This window comes from Nuphar pumila, chromosome 11 (genome assembly GCF_984573655.1).
Source record: "Nuphar pumila chromosome 11, dmNupPumi1.hap1.1, whole genome shotgun sequence".
In the NCBI taxonomy this organism is placed as follows: domain Eukaryota; kingdom Viridiplantae; phylum Streptophyta; class Magnoliopsida; order Nymphaeales; family Nymphaeaceae; genus Nuphar; species Nuphar pumila.
Window position 1 is genome coordinate 117,548,143 of NC_143259.1, and position 22,646 is coordinate 117,570,788.

Here is a 22,646-nt window from a genome sequence, read left to right on the forward strand (position 1 = left end):
GAATCAAACTTGGATCAGATTTCAGGGGTATGGTATTTGGTCCAATCAGGTCTAGTACAAGAAAATTCATACCCAAACCCAATAAAAACTACATGAACTGGACCTCGACCATACCCTATAAAATAATATATTTTTTTTATCATTTTTACATTAAAAAATCATAAATCTTAATTGAAACTTGGGTTGGGCCCGAGTCTGGTATAAAATTTCACAAACTATACCCAGGTCCATGTATTAATCAGACCTTCGGGTCTGAACCCGGGTCTTAATCGAGTCTTCTTATTTGTCATCATACCCGGACCCTATGGAGTTTGGTCCGAGTAAAACCGCCCCATTGACCCCTAATTGCATTGTTCTTGGGTACAATAATAGCTTTCCAAAAAAAAGGTTACTAAACCATGTCGGGAGATGTTGACGATCATCCATCTCAACATTTCTTGAGATGAACACCACACCCATCTCCGGAACTGCTAAGATGGGTGGCCCCGTGGTGGTCAAGCAGGTTGCTGCATGCCCACCATGCAGCAGTGCTGCATATAATGTGAATACTTACTACAAATAACTTTTTGAACATACCCTGTGGCGGCTCATCGTGATTGGTAAGAGCTGTCAGTGCACGCCTCCCTGTGGTGGGACGTTGTAGGTTCAAAACGGCAGTGGTACTTTGAATAATAACTGATGGGGTCTGCCTAACCCCAGCTTGTCTTACAAAAAAAAAACTCTTTGGAACATCAATATTTTGATTACTTGCAAAGAAAAATATCTTAATTTCGTCATTTGTAAAGATATTTGAACCACACGACTCCAAGGTGAGATGAACACCACTTGCTTGCTTCTGCAATAAGCTGAATACCTTTGCAGTCAAGGTGGATGACTACTGCATTATCACCCATTATTTATGAGTGATTTGATGTAAAGCTTGTACAAGCTGCTCAACTGGGTGTGTGTGTTCAAGGCTAGAAGACTAACAGAAAGAATGAGAAATTGGACCCACTTAATTTTTTTGGCAGAAACATGGAAGCGAAAAATAATGGTCAATAATATGAGACGTTGAAAGATGCAATAATTTACATGGCAGATACATAGTGCGTGTTTTTGCTAGTCTGTGTGCAGAATATTATCTGTAGTATTTTGTAAAGATTGCTTTATCCTAGATCCTGGTTGAGAAGTATCCACTTTAGCTTTCATCATGCCCAACCATCTTATGAACATCATTAAAGAGAAAACTTGGTCTAAAACAAGGGATGTCAATCAATATCCGGCCGAATTTGATTCCATTTAGTTGCATTTGGTAAGTCAAAAAACCATGTCCCATTATAATCCTATGTGGATATGGTTTTGATTTTTTGCCACCAAATCTGACAAATATCTGAATTTGAGGGATATCTGAATCTGTTTACATGTAAAAAAGCGGAATATGAGCTTTTCACCACCCTAGTCTGAATTTGAATCCGTTAAGCCTACATCCAATTAGTCACATATGGTATTGGCCACATCCGATCCAAATCCAAACCGTTTACATCCCTAATCTAAAAGATCAAAATTTTGAAATAAGCTTTCAGTTGGGAAAAAATGCTGAAAATATTAAGCGGTACCCTTACCAGTATAACTCCTGTTTCCCACTGCGCATGCCTTTGCAATTTGCTCAGCGAAAGCAATGATTATTATGTCACATTGCAACACTTGTTTGAAACAACAAATTAAAAAAAGAGAGAGAGAGAGAATAAATATCATGACAATGTGTTTTCTTGTACAGGTAGTGCATTTTGTATTTTGTGGGGGGTTGGTTTGAAGAGTGTCAATTTCTATGCATAGTTCTCATTTTTTCCAAATCTAAGAGCAGTTAAAGAAGATTAGATGGCCAAGCTTCTCTATTAAGTAGAAGAGCTAGAGCAGATTGTCTATTAACATAATCTTTGTACAGTTGACAGGGTCATGTCTCTTCAGTCAAGGCCTGTTTTTCACTGTCCAGAAGCAATGGTGACAACTTTTCTATTTTCCTCTCAGCTGAGTACCACATCATTTCCTTTTCCAGATGCAGGCAATAGCTATCGAACACACGAGAGGTCACCATTACACTGAAGTCCAGAAGAAAAAGCAGTTCAAGCTCTAGCCGGTTAAGTTCTTCATTGCTCACACCCCCCAACTCTGGCAGAAAATGCATTATTATAGTGCCTGTAAATCCCAAAACCACATCCATAGGTATAAGGATGGCTTATTGACAATCTGATTAACATATAAACAAAGTAGCATAATATGCTAATTAAGTATAGTAATATGCACAAGTATAATTTATCAACAGTGAACTACCTTACAAGCAGATCTCGAAGGGTCGTGTTAGGTGTCTAACCAATACATCTGTTACAGTAATGCCTGTTAAGGAGTATGGCATAAACATGAAAACAGGATCAGCATCCAATTCAGGAAAAGAATATGGCCTTAACTAAGGCTAAGGCAGCATCCAAAGGAAGATCAAATGGGACGTCAAAGGTGGAGTTGTATGAGGATAAACCAGCATCTAATGTGAGTTTAGATAAGAAGCAGTCTCAAGATAAGTCAGCAAGACTCATCCCAGCACAAAACAAGGATTTGTCTGTTATGATTCAAGCTGAAATATCTGGAGATAATGCACCATCTTTAAGCTACAAAAATCGACTCCCATTGTTGTACAACGTGGATAAGGATCCACGTATTCAAATGTAACAATATATATTTACCTACACACGTAGAGTGTTCAAGTGTGTGAGGACCTAACGTAGGTGCTATTGCACCGAACCACATAAATAGCGTGCATTGTTCTCTGAACTATTTTCACATCAAAAGGCCGTAAGCTGATTAAAGTATGAAAAATCAAAACACTTAAACCACCAGGATCTTAACAGGCCACCCACATAGTCTTGAGCTCGTGGATAGGGAGGCCTTCCCTTACCCTGAGTTTCAGTCCATGTGTGACCACCCCCATTGGCAAGGTTCAGCAAAAGGCACCCCGCTGGTCGAATGATGCGCCCACGGAGTTTTATGCCATTGGGATGGCAATTTTAGATACAGCAGACCAGTGCGGCCAAGTGTCAAATCCCGAGTGCAGTTTCTCCATGTAGTAACGGTAACTTACAAGCCATCCATTTGCTCAATTTTAGGCATCAGGACAGGCTGTAGCGACTAAACGGCAGGAGTCCCACAAGATGAGATCCCACAACAAGAAAAACATCACCATAATAAAATGCCAAGTATATAGAAAAAAGGACAGTACATTGTCCGCAATTGTCACCCCCCACTGCTTTAGATTCTATGAACAATACACTCCCAGAGGACGAATCTTAGAGCATTGCATTTGCTTTGGCCTTGAAGCCTACTCTTGGAGGCAGATGAATCAAAATTTCTTATACTTTTTCAGTTCCAGATACTAGGAATAGTAGGAAATCCTAAAGATCCTTCAAATACTGGATTTTCAGAGACGACTCACAATGTCCTTCATATTTCAAATTTTCTCGCAGAAGTGTTTTTTGATTAAACATATAAGCAAACACTTGGTTTCAACTAAAATCGAGCTTGTTCTTAGAATTGATTTCTCCTCTAAGGGTTTTCAGTAGATAACGTATAAGCAAGCACTTGGTTTAAACCAAAAACCCTTTTTAAAATAGATTTTTCCTCAAAGGTCATATATTTTGGAATTCAATACTGCTGCTAAGAAATTGAGGGTTCCTAGTTGGTTCCAAACAGGACATGTTGCTCAGTCAAGAACTTCTAGTAGGTTGGGATACCAAAAGAAATGATTATATCAACATTCTATGGGTCTTACAAGGTAATGAAAAAAGCTCAATTCAGAAACTAAATGGCATTCAATTTTACTTGGCAAGATGATTTTCATCGTATTTTGATGAGTTAAATCACGTCAAAAGAAAAAAGTTGCATGGACGGCAGATACCCTGTTTAACACGTGAAAAGATCAGGTAAAATATGATTGCACAAATATTTGTACATTAAGCACCTGATCACCCTCCATCTTGGGAACAGGCCTGTCAGTTGTGGGGCCCAAGGCCTGATGGAGGGCAATGAGGTGCTTAATGCATAAAACTTGTGTCATCACGATTCGGACTCGTTTAACACTTGTCAGGATAAAAATGTAAGGGGAGAAAAAAGGCTAACAAGAAACTTGGGGAGCGCCATTTTTTGAAACACCAAGTTTCTGCTATAAAAAAAGAGCACAAGGCCAAAACTTGCACAAAAATACAAACTTCGCCATATGGTACCTTACCCCCCCAAATCTCGAACCTACCTTCTCAATTTTCACGACTCAAGCAAGAACCTCTACCACTCAAGACCCCACAATAGAAAACATGAAAAAAAGCAAACCAACACAAATAAACGTGATTAAAACACACACCAACTACCAAAAAGATAAAAAGAAAACGCAAAACCAGCAATAAATAAAGCAAGAGGAGACACCACTTCACTCCATGAAGAAAAGTAGGAACCACTTACACGTCGTCAAGCACCTTAGCTGCCACCATAACGCTGGTCACAAGCAGGCGGTGCACGTTGAGGGAGACCACCGGCGAGCCCGGGTGCCTGTGCACCAGTCTACCCATGTAAACATACCCAACCACAAAGCAGGAGGGGCTGCAGTTGGTGTACTTATATATCCTCTCCAGGTACTTGGGAATGCTGATGCTAGGTGCCCTCACCCCATGGAACAGACACATCCTCGAGCTCGCCAGGCTCACAGGAAGGCTGGAGACCACCTGGTCGTTCCGGGCTACCAGCCGCTCGAGCACCAGCAACAGCACCATGAGTATTTGTGGCATCCCCAATGCATTCAACTCACCATCGTCTGGCTCAGACTGGCCCAGGTCCCCTCCCTCATAGTCATCATCGGTGCCGACCGAGCCCATCGGCTGCATCCACGCCATGTCTGACCGGGACTCAGCCCTACACATACCCGGACCAGCACTCTGCTAAACAGAGTGTCCTAACTGCCGGCGAGTGCCGAGTCAGCACGTTGTGATTCGTCAGATTGCTCTTCTACCATGATGACATGTGTCATCCTTATCAACTGCCTTTTACAGCCAATGGGATGCAGTCACGTTTGGGAGTATAAAGCTGCAAAAAGGCATGAATAAGCCTGATGGATTGGGATGTTGTGGGACAAAGAATGGACGGGTTAGATTGGGTCTCTGATGAGGGTGAGCTGATCTGGAGCGTTAGGATAACTTTGGGCAGCCATCACGTGTGATTCTGATAGCTGGAATTTCTGCACTTTTTTTCATAGGAAAGAGATGGGAAGGAATTTCTGTACTTCAATGTGTTCAGTGATGGGAGGTTTTCCGTTGGATTATAAAAAAAAAAAAAAACTACATTAAATTCCTGACCATGTTGGATCCGAACTGGAAACAAACACACTGATCCAGGCTGCAAAATTTAAGAGGATAGCTTGAACAAGCTACTGCTGGACCCACAGCACGTCGGTTCCGAGTAATCAGGCAAAAGCACATCTGAGGTTTGACCTGTAAACGACAGTTTCGGATACGGACCGTAAAGCAGTGTCCATGCATGATCCTGACCTGCTTTTGGATCTAATGAGATTCATAGAACTGTCAACAGGTCGGGCATTCGACCCATCAGGGTGTACCCGAAACTGCCCAAATAACAAGCTGTCAGATTTGGGTTTGGCTTCTATTACGAAATTGCTATTTCTGATTACAATATTTTAACAGTTTCACTCACACAAGGCATTTCGGAGTCGTCTATGATCACTTAGATGCACAGCTTACAAAAGATATAGACAAAACCAGATCAGGCATCATGGAATCTAGATAAGATTCGGGATGCATATTTGGATATTGTTGGATCGGGTGACTGTCTCAGACGTCCAAATACTGGGAAATACTCTGAAGAGAAGAGAAAATTTCTGCAAGGAGCATGGACACACATATTTCCAAGAGCAAAGAGTGCAATCTTCAATGGTGACTCGCTTGGAGCATCGCCTCTTCTGGGGCTCAATGCTGCCAGTGTGCAGTCTGAAACAAGTTTCAGCAAAGCCTGCATATAACAACATAAATTGGATCAGAAACAGAAATATATACTGAAGGTAAACCACACATTTGACAGACCTGCATAGCTCCTTTGGAAATGATGTCTTCGCAGAGCTTGCTGGAGTTGCGCACAAGATTACTTAGAGCACCCGCAGCATTTGCCCGAGTCTTGTCTTCTTCTCCTGCTTGCAGTAAATTTGTGAGCTGAGGAATGGATGCTCTGAGCTGATCATATAACAGGTCACTATGATAGGCAGCGTTGCCAACCTGGATAAAATAAAATGATCAATGCACATCTTGAAAGTTTAACACGTAATGCTTCAAGTTAAAGAAAAAAAATGTCAGCAAAAGTGAAGGCCTGCAAACTTCACAAAGTAAATTGCCGATGTATAACATGGCCTCATCAACTGTCAAATGACAACAGGATTCTATAAAAAAGTGCCTCTAAGAGAGTTGGATTTCAAATTATGTTATGTTGAACAGAGAAAATTACAGCAAAGCATGCGAATTTTCTGGTCCGTTTGTCCAGATCAGCACATCTCTCGATGAGGGAGTCAATCATATCATGATTTACCTATTAAAAGAAAACAAGAAAAATAGCATAGCAATAAATTTTATGTCTCAAGCACTTCCTACGATGAAACAATTCAAATAAAGTATCTTACAAGAGAGTTGTAAAAGTAAGGACTATGCCGGCACATGTTGCCAATGGCACTGCAGGCTTTTGCTCTGATATTGGAATATTCATGAGCCAAGTATTTTTTGAGAAACAGCTCTCAAGTGTTTGGGATATGTAGAAGTGAGCTTAAGAGAACATATAGAGTGCAGTTCTTCAGTTTACTTCTGTCTGAGGTTAAAACATATAAAAAGCTCAGCAAGTATGACAGCAGATCTTCATTTCTTCACATGAAACAACACAAGGGCCACAGGCAGCAGAATGCGACTAGAAGTTTTGAATAACTGTTATCTTACTAACCTTTGACATTCTTGCTAGATCAGAAATTATCATTAAAACATCCAGAACCACTTCTCTTGGGCTAGAATCGTCAAGAAGCCTTTTCATTCTATACTCTTCCAACAGACCCTCTCTAAGAAGCTGAAACGCCAAGGGCCTATAACCTATCATTTTAGCTAGAAAGGCTATAGGTCTTCCCGTATTGCTCACCTCTACATATCCCAAACACTTGAGAGCTATTTTGGGAATGGATGCCTGCATATTTAGAGAAACTCTATAAAATCTATAAATAATAAATCAGAAACAGGACGAAAAGGTATACAGTAACTACCTCCAGAAGCATTTGAACATACTGAGACATGTTGGCTTCAATGATTTTCACCATATCTGTGTTTTCTGCACACATTCTCGCACCAGGTGACCCTGAGTTGAGGAGATAACCACTGCTAACAGACACAGAGGTAAGTGGTGAACCAGGAACATTTTGTACAGCGATAAAAGGAAATGCAAGAACATCAACAATGGAGTTGATTAAATCAATTATCCCATTGCTTCCGCCACCACAACCAGTCCAGGATTTCAGAACATTGAGGTGAGCATCAGACATCAAGTCAGATAATAGCTTAAGGGGCTCTCTCCTATACAATACATCATGGAAAGAACCACCAGCAAGACAATGAGCTATAGAAGAAACAGTCCAGACAACACCTATGGGTGACAATCCAGCTATGTCTTTCATCACCACCATTCCCTGAAAATCTTCCTTCTGAGGATTAGCCAATAAACAAGTAAGATGTGCTGGAATACCATTTGAGCATGCCTGCTCAATGGCGAGCGGGCCTCCAAACTTGAGTTTTATCTCCAACAAACCAACACAGCCATCCCTAAGTCCGTGCCAGTTTGTAAGCATTGCACTGGATTTGCAAGGCACTCCAGAGTCATCAGGGAATGGAAGCCTGAGATGGCCACGCAGTGTGGCAGTGGGAGGTATTAAAGGAAGTGCAGTTTCAGCAATGTGGGAACTCATATGACCTGTATCATCATCAAGAGATATGATAGAAGCAAGTGCTAACATTGCTGCTGAACAATGAGGCTCAATGGAAGCTGTTGATCTATCATCAGAAGCAGCCTGATGAGCAAGAACTGAAAGACGAGCACGTTGTTTCTTCTGAGATACAGTAAGCATGCATGATGAGGTAGCTTTACCATCCAACTTCAAGCCTTGGGAAATTGTGGCAAGTGTTAGGCAAGAATACAAAACAAGAGACCCAGGGTTTGATATCTTATTAGATTTTGCATCATGTGTATCTCCATTCATTGCATTTTTGTTTGAAGATGAACACAGTGATATGATGCAAAACAGATCTGCCACAACTGTTCCATCTCCACCTCCATCAACAGCATTAGCAGCAGGTAAAGGACTTGGAAGACCACAGAGAACATTGCAAATAGTTGTGCAAGATAGACACCATCGCATCAAAAGCTAAGAAAGCAAAAATAATATTATGAATTGCTAAAAGATGATTTAAGAAATCAATAAATTGTACGAGATTTTGATAGGTGAAATCTATCAACATGAATTATGAAAGTTGGATCTCAATCAATGATTTAAATAACAAGTAAAAAGAAAAGAATGGACAAAAGAAATCTCCTTGACATAAATAAGACATGAACCTTGTTATAGATATTACAGAAAATAACCACTTGTTCTGTTTGTTGCTTTGCCATATTGTAGTTTTTATACAACATAATCTTCTTCAAAGAGAACAAATAACATATTCACAGCATTGTATAGTTGAACATGCTCAAAATTCTTCTCACATTCACTAATTCTAGGTGCCATAAACTGTACAAAAAAGAAAATATTCCTAATAGAATCAGGGGGCCCAACAGGTGCAAATCAAATATCACAAAGAAATGGTACTTCACTTTTAAAGATTAACAGTTTCATAATTTTTTATAACAATGTTTTATACCGTATGCATCTTATGATATGTTGCAATATGTTACTGTATCTTTGCAATTTTGACCCCTTTGATGGCCCTTTTGATACACTGTTTTTACATCATTGTTCGAGTTACTGACTCAGATGACTGCTTCTTTATCATTGCTCGTTTAGACTATAAAGATCAAGCACACATTGTAAAATGGAACAGCATGGAGAATAATCAAAAGACATCCCATAAGTATTAAAAAAATGTAAAAGAGGGCACATACACTGCCAACTCCAAAGAATATAAACGGATGCACTAATTTAAAATTTAAAGTGATAGTTTTCCCGATTAAGGTTAAGAATGGTTACAATTGTTTGACTAAGATTGTATGAGAGGAGAGCACCTGCAGACAAGAGGGCAGAACAGATTCTGGACCTTGGTGGAGCACGTAATAAATAGCTACCTGCATGCCTTTTGATTTCAAGAATTTTCTTGCTAACATATCAACAGGAGCAGATGACTTCATTTCAAGCTTTTTATATTGGCTATGGCCGTTTTCTTCAAGTAAAGGACCTCTTGAAGAGGCCAATGGAAACAAATGAGTGTTTCCTTTCATGGACAAAGCACCCATTGCATCCACCACAGCCCAAAGAGCTTTGCAAGCTTCACAAGCAGCAGGCAACAAATTGAGGGAACCTGACATGAGACTGGACCCTGAAGATGCCAAGCATACTAAAAGTAAATCCACAATATTAGATGAATTAGCCTGGTCAAGTATTTGCATCATTGTTTCTACTGATGACATGTTAGAAACCATCTCATGGCCAGTGACAGAACTGGATGTTTTACACCCCTGAACAACTCGGTACATTATTATTGTAATGCAAGCTGTTGATTCATACAAAAGTCGTCCAGAAGTATCTTTTGCATAGCCTACAACCTGCAATTTTGAGGATGTAGAGCAGGAACAAAATCAAGTTGCTGTTATTTTCAAACATTTGGCATGCACAATGCACAAGAAAAGGTACCTGTGCATAGAATCTCATAAAAGTGGGCCAACTTGGCACCAAACAAGTGCTCATCCTGCATGCACTAGCTTCTATTAATTTCCTGAGAACTGAAAGCACCTGAACAAAAGGAAAATGTTCCAATTATTAAACAGACTCTCCCGTCCATAGTATGTTTAATTAGAATGATCTTTCTAGTGTCTGTTTGTCACAAGCACTGTATCCGAGAAAATAGGTGGTGCACAACACAAAGTCAAAAATTGTGTACTAGCAGGCAGGCCTTAATGACATACTTTGCAAGTCAATGTGTGACCATCGGATGCATCACTGGTAAATTGTGCAGTAGTGAATGCAATTATGGTAGGTATCATGCAATCTAATGTTGCATTGGAATGAAGTGCCCCGGAAGCAACCAAATTTGCAAGAATTCTCAATGACTGGTTTATGCGAGCAATTTGGTGGTCACTGCAAGGAATTAAAAGCAAAAGAATAAATTAGACAGCAGATACAATATACAGGTAGCAGAACAAGGATCCAATATTTTGATTGCAGTAACAGGACCATAAGTGTCCGTTTCCACCCAAAAAGTATCGATCTTATTTTATCTTGAATAGACAACAATATAAACAAAAGAATTTTCATAATGAGGCAATACAAAAATGCCATGGGACAGCAGAACCTCGTGAAGAATAAAGCTTGATCAAGATTCAAGAATTAGGTTTGGTCAGATGAGGAAAAGATGAGGCATTTTTTAGTCATCAAGAATTAACAGAAACAACCAGCTCATGTCTTAGTCATTAAAGCCTGGTATCCAATAACAAACCAAAAACAGAGGAAAATAATGTATTGTTAGTTACACAAGATGTAAGCACATACAGTATCATGTATAGCATGTGTTTTCATCTTTTCAACCACTCCATCTTTGTAAGGACTCCTGGCAACCATCCATGTTATGTATATTGTGTTGCAAGATCCAGTACTGAATGATGTGTGGCTTTGACAGGAGCAGTAGCAAAAAATGTGCAGATAAGTTTAAGGACACTATTTAGGTTAGCAGTTTGGCATTGAACAGAGTGTACTTGTATCAGAAGTCAATCCATTTTTTCCATGATAGATAAAAGCACAGAAACAGAGATTACCATTTTGAACATCAGAAGATCGAAGGGAAAGCATCAGATGCTAGTTCTATTGGGGTTGAACATCAAACCATAGATATCTTAAAATTTTCTCTCAAGTAATGCATACATATTTGAGAAGCATATTGTACATGTGCGAATAAGATGTACAATTTAAGAGAGTAACACATCATTGAAAACGAAGAATGCAATTTTTCATAATTTACTTATTCAATGGATGCATTATTATAATAACATTGTATGTAAAATCTGTTGCAACTTTCCCAATTAGAGTCTTTAAATATAAACAAAAGATCAACTATGTCACACATACAGATCTAGATAAAGGGATACAGCCTTCTTATGGAGCTTCCCACCATTATTCATGTACAAGGGGATGCAGTACAGCAGAAAAAATGGAGCCTCCATGTGACATAGATGATCAATGTGGTGTGCCCCTGCGGAGAGAAGCCATTGTCGGTCACAACTCTTCACATTCTCATTTGAAACCGCTATCTAAAATTGCACACAAGCTAAATTCGACAAGTAGCTAGAAATTTTAAACTTGGCTCAACTAAATTTGATAAGATTAAAGCAGTGTTGTGAAAAGCGTTGAGGGGTAGCGAGGCACTCAACCAAAAACCGAGGCAAGGCATAAGCCTCGAGGTGTAAAGCGCAAGCCTCAAAAAAAATTTGAAAACTTTAAAAAATTTATGAAAAAATATCTAAAAATACAAATAAATAAAGAAATGCTTTGTTGATGAAATAACGACCAATAAGAAATACAAAATATCAAATAAGTACTAAAAAATATGAGATTAACATATAAAAGTAACTAAAAACTTGTAATAACCGCAATTTTTACCGTTAAAAATTTTAGTATTTTAGGAGTAAAATGGGCGAATCTGGGCACGGATCCAAGTTTCGGATCCAGCACCCATATTATACAAGATAAACCTATTTAAATATTAAAATACGTAATAAGAAAAGAAATAAAATAAATATATAAGTGGGGTTTTTGGATCCAATTAAGAAGCTATAATTTTTTTATAAGACCCGGATCCAACATGTGATTGGATCCCGAGTGCGGGTCGCGGGTCAGACTCGGACCCGGCCCACACCCTGTAAAAAGGATACAAAGGGGGGGCCCGATAAGGGGGTTGCCCGATAAAAATGAAGGGGGAAACCCCCCGATAAGTCATTGGTTAGGGTTCTTTTGAACCCTAACATTTGGAAATGGGAGGGGGGAAGCCGAAGCCGCCGGGCTTCCTTCCTTTTTGGAAGGTCACCCACCTACAAAGGGGGACCCCAAACCCTTCCTTCTCCCTCTCTCGCTGTCCCATGCTCCCTCTCTTCTCTCTCTAACCCTCGGATTCCCCTCCCCCGAGCTCGGGCCTGCTGTTTGAAGCCGTGTCAGGAGACGCAACCGACCTCTCCGGTGGTGGTGCTGTCCAGGCCGACCGACCCCTCCAGTGGATGCCGCAACACCCTCGCCGGATAATGGTAGGGTTTCTGTAAAATTTTTGTTCAGGTCGAGCATGGATCGGGTGGGATGTGGGTTGTCCGAAACCCAGACTGTCGAGTTGTAAATGGGGAAAAATCTCCAGTTGGGGGTTGTCTGTCAACCCCAAACCGGAAACTCCAAATCAACAATTTGGGGTTTCGGATGCTTCCTTTCTTTTCTTTTTGAGTCATGATCTAATTCCTGTGTATGTCTCTTTGGGATTTCATGATTTAATTAGACCTAATGAAATTTGTGATTGAGTTGTATACACGTTCATCTGAATTTTTTTGGTTTATGTATATATATATATCTGTAAATATATATATACATTCATGTAAATGTTATGACTTAGCATTGTATATAATCTTTGGGACTGCATGACTTGGCTGGGACTATATTCTCTTGAATTTAGTATTTAGTTTGTGTAAATCTTTTGGACTGATTATGAAATTGTTTTTACCTAACTCGTGAGAGGCTGATCTAACTCGTGAGAGGATGATCTATGATTTACCTGCGGTTTTGGGTTGTAGGGACTGGGTGCCCACTAAAGAACTAAAACGGTAGATTGTGTACCTTGTGTATTGAAGTGGTGGTTAGTCGCATATTAAGCTCCTGCGCTGTGGTGTTTTATGTTTTGGAAAATTTGCTGTAACAGAGTTGAGGTGTTATAGTAGACTGACATAGAGTCAGTGCACATATGGCCATGCTTGAGGGTTGTAAAGGTCTGGACTTTTGTTTTGCAAAGGCTTAATCAAGGTGAATGCATGTTTAACTCCTATGTTTTTAGTTGAATTACTTATGATAAACCAAGGTGCTGCCAATAATTGAGTCTTGTATCTGTTTAGTGATAACGATTGTTACCTAATTAATCAAGGTTGGTTGTATGTATTCCAGAGGGTGCAAAGACTAATCAGCTGTCTGTTATAATGGTCTCCCATGTTATATGAAGCTGCATGATTAATCAACTGCTAGATGCCTAGTTAGCTGCATTATATGATCATATTCGTTTCATATGAAACAACATATTAAACTGTTGCTCCATGTCGATTTAGTTGCATGTTAGGTTGAGATTCAATCTAGTATTTAATTTCGTATTCACTTTATGTTAAATGCTTAGATAGTTGCATATTAAACTGCATAGTAACTTGTAAATTTAAATAGATGATTAGTTGTATATTAGGCGGCATGTAAATTTGGTGTTCACTCCATAGTAACTAGCAATTTAAAATGATGTTTAGCTGCATATTAAACTGCCTAATTTATATGGGTCAACTGCATATTCCTTCAAAGGGTTCCAATGATTCTTTATGTGTACATCATCTAGAAGATTCAAATGGCCATTAAGATGTTTATTTTCCAATGTTCATAGGCTTGTCAAATTGTATTTTTGCTGTAGTACTATTGCCTAACACTACATACTTGCTGAAAGTATCAAGTGCCAAATAAGCTGTATATCTTGTGGAATGTTCGAATGAGAGGATGTTGGGAGAAATACATATATTACCAAATCTTTAGGACTATACTGCACGTTCAATAAAGTACACCAACTGTGTTTTTGCTTGTTGTCAGAGCTTGTATTACATGCCACCCTTCATAATACCCGGAGGAGTTGTAGCAATTTGCTATTAAGGAATAAATAAATGATAATAAGAATGATAAATGAGGTTTTGATAACCGAACATATGGGTCGGGTTGTTGTGGACATATGGAGGTCTAGCTAGGGGATTGAGGGTCTTGAATAGGTCGTCGAAGTTATGATGTGAACCCACATGAAAATGAAAGTAAAATATTGTTGCTTGATTGGTTTAAAGGCACCAGAGCGCTTTGAGTAGGTTATGCAATCAATACGACAAAGGATGGGAACTGTCTATACACCTTGGTAAAATGATTAAGGTTGGGAATTCTACTGTTAGGATAGTAGAAGGAAGTTAGGGAAATGCCCTGTACTTCGGGAAATAAAATAAATGAAAAGCTTAACCCACTCAGTTCGGGCTTACCTTGGAGAGGGTAGGTGGTACAAAACTCCGGGGACGTGTTTTTCTGTTCGAGCTAAAGTGACTCGTTGGTCCCCAGTCCTCGGAGTTGGGGGACCCAGACTACCAATTGGTCCTAGGTGGTAGTTTTATGTACTTCTGCAGAAGTTAGGGATGCATCCTGGTTTGGTTTTGGCCTTTGGGAGTTTCTCTCGGTCACTGGCCGCTCCCTTGGGATTTCAGTCACAGTTAGAATGTTCGGGTTAATAAAACAACTTTGAATAATATACCCCCGAACGTTCTCTTCTGTGATGGTTGCCTTGGCCCGTGTGTACCCGCGAGATAAGAAAAGATAAATATTAACTAGAACAGTTAGGTATCACTGTGTTGGAGTCATTAAAGAGACAACTGTTTACTTTTTTATCATGCTTTATATTCGGTGCTTATGATAAAACCACATCCTAAACTGTGCGCATAGTAGTTAATTTATTTCATATTATGGACTTTATATAGATGTTATTCATGTTAGTGTAAGTTCTGCTTTAATTGCTTAATACCTTGTTTAATTGTTGTAGTTGAGTAAAATGCTTTTTGTGCTTAAGTATAAACTGTTACATCATCTACCTTTCTATTCAGATATATGTCTATTATTGCTATTGCATCGAATTCCCTATGTGTTTATGTTTAGACTGAAATTCCAACACAACACCCACATCACATCTGACACATGATCTACTTGCAAGAATAATTACAGTTTTCCTACTTAGACGTGGTAGTCTAATTCCTATAATTTCTATTATTTTCAGGAGAAGAGTAGTTCTATGAGCGATACGGGATGAGGCGCTGACCGAGACTTGATCCATTTGTTCCCTGGCGGTTCTGCTTACTTTCAGATTGAGATTTTTGTTTTGAGACTAAATGTGAAAACTCTGATGTTGGATTTTATTATTATTAAAGTGGAAATAAATGGTGTGGTTTGCTTTTACCTTCCTGTATCGTTCTGAAATGCTTAACCCGAGAATTATTAGTTGTTTCCGCTTGAAAAAAAAATTCCTAAAAATTTGGGTTAAATTTCGGGGCATTACAGTTATGGTATCAGAGCCTGGGAACAATAAATCAAGGATCACGGTCATGCCACATCCTGAGATCGCTCTGTGAGTATATTTTTATCATTCTTACTTTATTAGGCCTGATAATTGCATTGTTTTCTATATAAGTTTAGATATATACTTGTGATGATTTTAGGGACACTACAATTCAAAGATAGTAAAACTGTGTGTATTGAAATGATTATTAGATGTATCGTCGATCCCAAGCTAGTTCGAGCACGGTGAACGAATGGCAGGACCAAAGGGGTTTCGTGATGGAAACTCTCGGTAACCTGGCTCAAACCATGGACACTCAAATGCGACACCAGGCGGAGTTAGCCGCAGCCCTAAGCGAAAGGAATAATACGAGAACAATCATGTATGAGAAGTTCTTGAAGTTGAACCCGCCTACCTTCTCAGGCAAGGCCGATCCTGAACTAGCCGAGAGTTGGATTGCAGAAACAGAACGAGCTTTTAGGGTTTTGATTGTTTCAACTCCCTGTTTATCGCTTCCGGTGATAATCATATCATCCACATAGAGAAGAAGCACAATGATCCCTGCATCAGAATTCTTAATAAACAAAGCAGTGTCAGTTAAACAGAATTGAAAACCAATATCAATCATAACACGACTAAACCTATCATACCAAGCTTTTGGTGCTTGTTTAAGTCCATAAAGAGCTTTTTCTAAGCGAAGGACTTTACCCTTAGGAATACTTAGACCAGGAGGGGGTTCCATATATACTTCTTCAACTAGCTTTCCATTTAAAAAAGCATTTTTGACATCCATTTGAAAAATAGACCATTTTTTTATAGAAGCTAAGGCAATTAAGGTTCGGACAGTAGTCATACGAGCCACCGGAGCAAAGGTTTCTTCATAATCAATCCCATATTCTTGGGCATAACCTTTGGCTACTAAACGGGCTTTATATCTTTCAAGAGTACCATCACTCTTGGTTTTAATTTTATAAAGCCATCGACATCCTATAGTTTTCTTCCCTGGAGGAAGATCTTGAATATTCCATGTAGAAGCCTTTTCAAGTGCATCTAATTCAGCTTTCATGGCTTCTATCCATTTGATATCATTTTTTGCTTGAAAATATGTGGATGGTTCTTCATATGAGTGAATTAATGCAATAACTGCCCTATATGTGGGTGAGAAAGACTCGTATGATACAAACTTTCCTGGAGGCCTCGAGATTCGGGTTGATTGTCTAGTTGGAATGTTAGAATATTTCTCAAGTGCACATGGAGGATTAGACTCTTGTCGCCCGGAATATTGAATACTAGTATCTCTATGAACTTCTTCATTTTCAACATTAAGATCAATAATTCTTTGATCATCATCAAAGTTACAGTCAAGGTCATATTCATCAGATGTTGATGTTAGATCTAGCAAAAAGGAGTACTCAGTGACGTCTTTTAATTTTCTAAAATCAAAGAAGCTCTCCTTTTCAAGAAAGGAAACATTTCTAGACACATATAGTTTATTATTTTTTAAGTCAAAACATCTATAACCTTTCTGGTTTTCAGCATATCCTAAAAGGGCACAGGGAATCGCACGAGGGGAAAGTTTATCATTTTTGTCAGTAAATATGAAACATTTGCACCCAAATATTCTTAGTGTAGAGTAGTCTGGAGAAATGTTCATAAGTTTTTCAATGGGAGTGATATTTTGTAACGAAGAAGATGCATCCTATTAATGAGATAGGTGGCAGTTAAGGCAGCTTCTGCCCAAAAGTCTTTCGGGACTTGATTTGCTATTAATAAAGTCCTAGTGGTTTCTATAATATGGCGATGCTTTCGTTCTGCCAGTCTATTTTGTTGAGGTGTATAAGGACAAGATCTTTGATGTGTGATGCCATGCAATTTAAGATAATTTTGAAAATCTGTGGATAAAAACTCTCCCCCTGAATCTGTGCGAAAATTAGTACTATCATTTTGAAACTTGTTTTTAACCATATTATGAAAAGTTTGAAAGTATGAAAATACTTCAGACTTATGTTTGAGAAAGTACATCCACGTATGTCGGGAGAAATCATCGACAAAAATAACATAGTAAATAAATCCTCCTTTATAAATTACTGGTGCAGGACCCCAAACATCCGAGTGTATTAATTCAAGTGGTCTTGAAGAGAAAAAGGTTCTGTTCTGAAATGGTAATCTTTTCATTTTGCCGAGAATACAATCTTTACAATCAAATGATTCAGAGTTACAAAATTTTCCTAGATTTGGAAAATGTTGGATTTTGGCTATATGTGGGTGACCAAGTCTCTTATGCCACAGTTCCAACTCTATTTTTTGAATATTATAACAAAAAGCTTTCTTCGGCATTTCCAAAAAATCCATGTAATAGAGTCCTCCTTCTCTATGGCCTTCCCCAATCAGCTTGCCTGACTGGCGATCTTGTACCCAACAACCATGAGAAGAAAAAGAAATATTACACCCATAATCAGAAATTTGAGATACAGATAAAAGATTTAAATTTAATTTGGGAACATGTCTAATTTCTGGAATAAAAAAAATTTTTGTTTTATAAATTTTTTCAAAATCTCCTATTCCTTCTATTTCAAGAGAAGTCCCATCAGCAGTAAAGAACTTTGACACACTTGTTTTATTTTTAACACATTTGGATAGACTTTGATTATTTGGGGTCATATGAAAAGATGCACCAGAGTCAAGAAGCCAAGAAATTTTACCTAAATCAGAAAAAGATGAGGCTGCTGCGCCGATTGAAGCTTCAGATGAGGAAGAGGCACCTTTGATGAGAGGCTGAAGGATCTCCATTAGTTGGGCCAGGGAAACTGGTGCATCCTGATCTTTAGGCTCCGATCCAGCAATTGCAGCTCTTTTTTCTCTCAGCTCCTTAAGTTTGGGACATTGTGGCCTGTAGTGTCCCGGTTCATGACAGTGATGACAAATAACTTTCTTCTTATCATAGTCACCATTTTGTCGGTTAAAGTGAGGAGGCCTATATGATCGAACATGATTCCCTGGTCTAGACACGGCTAAAACGGAATCATCTTCAATTTTTAAAGAACCTTTCCGGAGACGATTTTCTTCCATTGTTAACTCTTCAATAGTTTCAACAATAGAAGGAATTTTTCCCCGGTGAAGTAGGGCCGATTTAGTGGTTTCAAATTCCGGCCTTAATCCAGTGATAAACTGGTAAAAATGTTCAGCATCGAGTTGTTTCTGACGAAGCTCGATGTCTTCGGCACAATGCCACTTTGGTTCTAAAAGGGAAAGTTCTTCCCAAAGTTCGGACAACCCATTGTAATATTCACGAATAGTTTTGTCTCCTTGTGTCATCATTCGAACTTTTTCTTGGAGGTTGCACACGTGTGCAATATCTTTAAGGGAATACATATTCTTAAGGTATTCCCATGCCTTATCGGCATGATCAAATTTGGCAAGACTTGAGCATTTTTTAATGTCAACGCTATTGATAAGCCATGACATTATCTTCGCATGAGATATTCTCCATTCTTTCCATTTCTTCTCGTATGAGGCAATAGCCTTGATTTTCTCTTCTTCCGATAGAGGGACGTCTTTATCTCCCTCCTTTTTAGTAAGAGATAGCTTAGGTTCCGAATCGGAACCATCCACAATCCCCCATAAGCCTTTTCCCCATATATGGTGCTTCATGATTGAAGCCCATGTTACATAGTTCGTATCGCTTAGTTTCATAGGCATGATGGTGACTTTATCATTGTCATCCATCGATTACAAGGAGAGAAAGAACAGGGATAGAAGAGAAACAAGAAGGAAAATGAGAAAGAAAGAAAAAAAAAAACAATACAACAAGATGTGAAATCTTCTCCAATGAAGTGATAAAACACTTCTCTTCAAGTGGCGAACACTTTTGCAAACGGGCACGGAAACCGAGGCAGCTTTTCCTCAAGATTTAGTGCTTCCGCGGCTCTGATACCATGAAATGAAATGGGGATCTTCGAAACACGAGCTTTGATTAACAAGAGCAAGTGTCAAGAATGACACTAAAGCATAACCCTTAAAAAGGGTATAACTGGAAACAAAATAAAAATAAAAATGTATTCTTTATTGATATGAAAAACCAATTGCTTAAGAAGCATTGGAGTCAAATACAAGAGGGGCTGCACCCCTTTATATACACAGCTGAAAGAGGACTCAATAGAGCTGTTGGGCACAGTCCAACAGCTCTATTTAGAGCTGTTGGAATGTGTCAGTCCAACAGCTCTATTAAGAGCTGTTGGACTGTGTCAGTCCAACAGCTCTATTGCTAGTCAAGTCCGGACAGGACTTGACTAGCAACAGTCATTCTAGTTCAAACTGAACTAGATGACATAAAGACAAAAAATAAAAATAAAGGAAAAAAAATACAGAAAAGAAAGAAATTAAAAATGTATTTATATATATATATAATAATATAATATTATTATATATACATATATGTACAGTTTTACATTTTAACAAAAACAAAAAAAACAAATATGGACAAAAGTGAAAAGCACAAGAACAAGCAAAGTATCAAAAAAGGTTTTCTATAATTGTAATTTGTAAAGTAGAAAGATATGAAACCAAGGCTTAATAGGCCAAACTAGAAAATTCATGCAACTCGACCAAAGTTTGGGACCATGGTAGCATATGATGGACAAGAAGACTGAAGCAAACACCTTTGATTTCAATGATTTACCATCAAAAGGACCAACCAAACAAAGGATTGACTACACAAAGTTGCTTCCATACAAACTATGAAGAGACCTGATAATGCGGTGTTCTTCTACACAGCCTATCTACAGTTGTGGCAAGTGTACACAATGTCATAAATATGATGCCAATGGGTTTTCCTTGAGAAGCAAAGTCAAATCTCCAATGCATTCCCAATAAGGTATACAATTAAAATAAATTTTAAAAGAAAAACAAACTTTCCTATGATTAATACGAGAATGTAAAAAGGATGACAATGAGAAGACAAACAATTGACAAATTAATGGCAGAAAGGATGACAATGGTATTTTTATACATTATTGTGGAAAGACAAACAGGTATGTGGCAGCAATAACAACTAGTAAATGAGAGAGAGAGAGAAGAATACCTCAATCTCCTGCCTTAAATTCAGTATATCTTTCTCACTTTTCCCATGTTTAAGGATAAACTTCATGGCAACAGTCTGGAAAAATAAAATCATGAATATACCTGGAAAGAAAATAAACAGGCGAATATAAAGCTTACTCTCATACCTGCCCTGTAAATTTACGCCTTCCTTCGTATACTTTCCCAAAGGACCCTTCTCCCACAAGCTCAATTACATGGTAATTTTCCACGCCCATTCTGAAGAACAATTTTAATGAGTAGAAATGAAAAATAAAGCTGCAACGTCCACGAAACCCTACCCAGAGTACAATGTCATATATTTGAACAATGCCCAATTATTTTTAGTACCTTATCCAATCCTGTATGTGTACAACACAAATTATAGCTATGTTCATGAGGTAAGCTTCAATTCAGTAAGAAAAAGGATAGGGAAAATAAACTAAAGTACACAATTACTTTCTTGAGTACTCACAAGATCCTCATGCATGGTGGAGAAGAGAAGCAAGACTGAGGCAAGAGAGGAGGGCGAGGGTGGAGAGAAGATGAGCAAGGAATTGGCGAAGAGAAGCGGGACAGAAGAAGCAGACGGAGTCACTGAAGGCGCTTCAATAGATGATTACAAAGGGTAGCGGCAAGGGATGGGCACACAGAACAGGCAGCTGCGATGGCTGGATGTAAAGAAGAGGGTCGAGGGTGGGGAGAAAAAGAGCGAAGCGAGAATAGGAAGCAAGGATGTCAGATCCACTGAATTTTAGTCAGAAAGAAAGGGTTCGAACCGAAAATGCTCCCACGCGCCCACTGATAAAGTGGAAGGGAGAAACGCGATAATTTCAACGGAATTCCCCTTCTAATCAACAAAAATGAAGAAGAAAATGACATAAAAAGAAACAAAGAAAGATACCCCGATTCTAACCAAAGAAATTTGAGAGCAAGCGAGCGAGAGAGAGAGAGAGAGAGAGAGATCGCGCTTATTATATCAACAAACGGTGAAAAATATCGGCTTTCACTTAAATTTTGGGACGATCATCCACGAAGCGTGGAAGAACCTACCCGCGATCCAGCCGGAAAACCGAATCTCCGGCGCAATCGGCAGGATCGTTCCATCGCCAGAAGGATTTGGGAGGAGAAAGAAGCCTTACCTCGCCGGAATATTCCCCTTCTCGCACCGGATCTCCGCCACCACTCTGCGAATAGAAGCAGCGATCGACCTGATGGTGTAGGTCTTCAAAGTTTTGTGGGAAAATAGTTGGCGCCCCTCCTTTCGCAAACTTCAGTTCAAATTTTTGGCTCCGGGTCGACCTGCGATGGGGCCCACGGCCCCGAATAATTTGTCCCTGAAACGGCTGAACGATACAGACCACACTCAAATGGGTCAGAATGTAGACCCGAATCCGAAACACAACGTCGGTGTACTTTTTTTATGCATTTCATTTAAATAAAATGTTACTCCGGACCGTTACATCAATGTTGTCAGTATCGACCTGAATCGGCCTGATCTTATCTGGCAGAAAATCGATACCATACTAACCTGAATCGGCAACTTTTAATAAATGTAAAAAATGCTCAAATTTAATTTTTTAGATATTATTTTAATAGTTTTAACATGTGTCACGTTCCGATTGACACAAATTATTTTTAGCCAATTCAGAACGATTCAATTGAATCGTTGCCCAATATATTCAGGGCCGATACCGATACTGACAACATCGCGTTAAATGCATGCTAATGGAGCATGTTTCTCATTGTGGTTCACCTTAATCTTTTTCATGCTCTACAAGAACAAAGAGAATAATAAAATAATTAACTAAGTTCTTGAGATGACTATTTTCGTTTTTAATTAAGTTATATGGCACTAAGCCTGATCCTAAAAATATCTATATTCATTTGAAAATAAATAAGACAACGTTAATATTTTATTAGGATTTGACAAGAAATGCTAGATAAACCTGGCCCAAGATTCAA

At 38.8% G+C, this 22,646-nt stretch overlaps 2 pseudogenes; both read right to left on the reverse strand.

Annotated features, from left to right (window-relative positions):
- Positions 1-1,933: 1,933 nt before the first annotated feature.
- LOC149823070 (cyclin-U1-1 pseudogene) lies at positions 1,934-4,910 on the reverse strand (annotated as a pseudogene).
- An 883-nt stretch (positions 4,911-5,793) lies between these two features.
- LOC149823071 (serine/threonine-protein kinase TIO-like) lies at positions 5,794-21,171 on the reverse strand (annotated as a pseudogene).
- Between the last annotated feature and the right edge of the window lie 1,475 nt (positions 21,172-22,646).